Here is a 4234-nt window from a genome sequence, read left to right on the forward strand (position 1 = left end):
TATACTTGCAAAACTGCTTAAAAAATCGAAGTTGTTGTTGTCTGATCATCAGACTCGGTGAGTCCATCAGGAGAATCGGTGAGTCCATGCCTAAAAAGTGATCAAATCGATCCAACTCGCCGAGTTGGTTCATGCACTCGACGAGTTGGACCCCCAGACAGCATAAATTCGACTTTTTTGGCTGGAATTGGACTAGGAACATTACCCTAAGATGTTTTTGGACTTATAAACTTGTTTTTGATGTGGTAAGGTTAATGCTAATCCAATTCCAAAGATAATTTTCAATAGATTCATGTTTTGTATTAGTTTAAGGTTTAGACTAATTACATGAAAAAGTTTGATTTGAATTAGGGTAATGTTCTTATGAGTTGCTTAGATTAATAGAAAGTTGAGTGAAATAGTTGTTTTCAATCCAAATTAATCTAAGAGTTGATTCTAAAATGTGTTTTTGTAACTTGTCCTCAAGTTATATGAAAAGTCACATTTAAGTTTCATAAAACTCATAATAGTTGGCAAAGGTTACAAAAATGAAGAGTCTAGTTCTAATTAAATGGTTTTATGACTTCATAACTTGTCCTCAAGTTATGGAGGACCAAGAGTCTCTTCATTAAATAATAAATAAAAGAAGGTGTAACCTTAATTAATTCCATAAGTTATAAAATAAAGGAAAAGTTAATTCTTTTATTAGTTTAAAGTCTTCCATAACTTGTCCTCAAGTTATGGAACTTGAAGAGTTTTTGGATTAAAACTACTTTAAACACATAAGTTATGGAATTAATTATTTTTTAATAGTTTCAAAACTTGCCCTCAAGTTTTGGAATTTGTAAAGTTTTCTCTTATGAATACTTTAATTCTAAGTTAGCCCTTAGAATTTTAAAAGTTAAAATTCAACCCTTATACTTTATAATATTATAAGTTAATAATATTTATATATATGTATAAGAGTAAAGTCAGTCTTACCGTTAGTAGGCCTCATTCACGAAGCCGGTCTATAAGGGGGGGTATAAGGTTACTGCCTATAAAATGGCAGTTTAATGGGTGTCCACTCTCACCCACCGCTTCCTTGACCGGTGGAGGGTCGTTAGCCGAACGGGTTTGACAGGACTAGAATTCTCCCTTCATTAAAAGTATTAATGATAAATACTAAGTAACTAAACTCTTAATAATACCCAATCTTAGTTACTTAGGAAAATGTGAATAAGGTGCTAATCCATGAAATTACACTTTGCACTTTGTTTAAGTCGGTTAGTGGAGCGTGTGTGGTTAACCGGCACACTAACTCGTATTTAACAAGGTAGGCAAAGGGTAACTTAATGTTTATCATAGTATCGATGGAGCGTGTGTGGTTAACCGGCACATCGATTGAGGGGTAAACACTTAGGGGTACCAAGTAATTTGCATGGTTACTTCACACCTTGTTTTGTGATCCTCGGCATCCCAGTCACAAAACCTGAAGGGCACACTCGAGATTGAAACATGCCATTGAACAGTTCAATGAATCTCAAAGATCTAGGAGTTTCAAAACCAATTAAAACCTAATAATACATTTCGTTTATCTTGGTGGAAATTGGTGAATTGTCATTCACCTACCTTCAAATATTTTATAGCTTGGATTATGGAATCCCTCTTCTAAGTTATAAAATAGTTTGTTAGGTCCTAGCCTTAATATTTCATATTGGGTGTCATATTAAGAACTTTAAATCAACTATCTTGAATATCTCCCAAAAGATGTCTGGTTTAGACATTTATGATCTTCCCAAATCTCTTGAAACAAGGTTTCCTAATGAAGATGATGTCCCATGGATATCATACTTCTTTCACCTCTTCAAATTATTCTCCCCAACCCACAAGTTCTTGAAAAGTTTAAGGTCACTCAAGCCCTATTGAAAAGGCAAGGTCTAGGTGTGGTCACATCTTGGAGATGTAGTCACATATTGACAAGCCGGGAGAGTTGGGTGTCAAAGTCTTGAGAAAGTTGGTGGTTCAATCACTTTCTAAGTCACATAGTGAGTTCCTTTGGGACACCTATGAAACAGACTATGACAAGTCCCTTAATGATCTTATCTATTTGTTAAGATCAACTTCCTTAAAACTTGATGGACATTGACAATAGTGACATAGGAAATCCAGAAAAGCATTCTCTTCCCAGTGGAAAAGGATCGGCCATAGTCAACTCGGTTGACCAAATGGTAAAGAGAAAAGCTAAGCCTGTGATAGTCCCATGTACCATTACCAAAGGGTTCATATGTTTATATTGCCAAAGAAAGGGGCATTGGTTGCGAAGCTGCCAAATTTACCTAAGGATATTAATGTTGGATTAATGTCTAAGTCCATAACTATATTTGGTATGTACTTGATCCGACCCGGCATGGTCCATTTGGGTTGCACTTCACCGACACAATTTATATGGATAATCTTTTGAGAATAGTATGTTTATGATTAATATTAATATATTATAAGTTCTAATATATTAATATGGAATCATATTATTTAATTAGTATTGATCAAGAATTAATTTATAATTAATTAAGTGATCAAAAGGAACTAATTAAATATGGACTCTTATATATATGGAATGGGCCAAGTTCATTTAGGTTGGGCTAAGCTTTCATGGATATTCCATGGAGTGTTTAACCCATGGATCCTAGAAAATGAAAGGTCATGGGTATTAGGGTTTAACCCTAATCCTCCATACTATATAAAGATGTCCTTGGTTGGTGAAATAGGCACTAGTGTGTGGATACACTATGAGGGCTAGCCGATTTCACTAAGAGAGAACCAAGTATTCATATTCTCTAAAGTCTTCCAAGGTGTCTTGGTGATTTGTGATTCCACTTGAGGCTTCCACACTATTGGGGCTAAGCTCTTAAAGCTTGAAGACATCAAGCTACATCAAAAAGGTATGTCATCTAACTAGTACTTTGTAGTATAAGAACTTCATAATATGCTAGTTAGGATTAAAGCCTTGGAAAGTTCTTATTTGCATGTATTATAGAGAAAACATAGATCCAAGGTTTATAGGGTTGCATGTACACCATAGGAGTGTTAGAATGCTCAAAAACCCAACAGTTAAAGTCAATAAGTTTGACTCTACTTCAGGTAAAGTCCACTATCTAACTCTGCTAAGTTTCTATTCTGAGATTCTTGATACATGATGTGACTGGGTCACATGGTGATGTTTTAAGAATCAAAGAAAATTGAAGAAACTTAAAGAAAGAATATGTTGAATCTGATCGCGTAGATGGATTTCTATCGCGTAGTTTGAAGATCGGATTCTTGAGCTACTTCTTAGGAGTTATGAGATATTGCTTAGGAATAGATAACAACAAGTGTTCATATGGATTGTAAGGATAAGTTTTTCCACAAAGTTTTAAAATAAAAGAAAATTTTTGATTTTATTTATTTTAAAATATCCTTACAATGGCATTTGAGGAAAAATTGTTGCTTATATGATTCCATTAATAGAAAGAGTGAAAATATGAAATTGATTCTTTCATTTGTGGTAATGTCTAAATTTACCAAATAAGGAAAGATTCTCATCACCCAAGTTTCAATTGGACCGTGACTTGGAATCATGCAAGGGGTATAGCATGATGAATGAGAACTTTCAGGTATTGGAAAATTAAGACGAATTACTTTTCACATGGATGTGTGAGTCATGTAAAGGACTAAGGGATCGAGTACACATGCTTGTGCACTGGCTAAAGTCCACCACAAAAAGATAGATAAGATTATTCATCATAATTTACTATAGCTCAGTAAATATGGTTATACTTACAAGCTTAAGTGTAATTCTGAGACATTGGAAAAAGTTCCAATGTAAGGCAGAGCGAATAAGAAGAATCAAATTAGACAGAAGGATAAAAGTTTCTTAAATCTGAAAAGATGGGAGAGAGTACTTTTGTATCAGTTTTGTGATCATCTTAATGATTTAGAGACCTTATCACAATTCATCCTCTAAGAGCCTTGTTATAGCTAAGAAGAGGAACTTGAATTGTTGAAGTGATTAAATCAAGAAGATGATTCATACTTCGTTCCAAAAACAATTCTTAGAGTTATACTCTAAGATTGTAACTTGAGTGACATGTCTTAAAGAAGGTTTAAAACACTTGTCAAATGTAAGAGTAAAAGTTTTCTACTCTTGTACATTTGAAATTGGTAAGTTGTGATGTTTTGGATAAAACAAAGACCAACTTAGGCCAATTGTGTGAAGTGTTTGTCTTGATTAGAATCC

Source organism: Lactuca serriola, chromosome 8 (genome assembly GCF_051521515.1).
Source record: "Lactuca serriola cultivar US96UC23 chromosome 8, Lser_US96UC23_V15, whole genome shotgun sequence".
Taxonomy (NCBI): domain Eukaryota; kingdom Viridiplantae; phylum Streptophyta; class Magnoliopsida; order Asterales; family Asteraceae; genus Lactuca; species Lactuca serriola.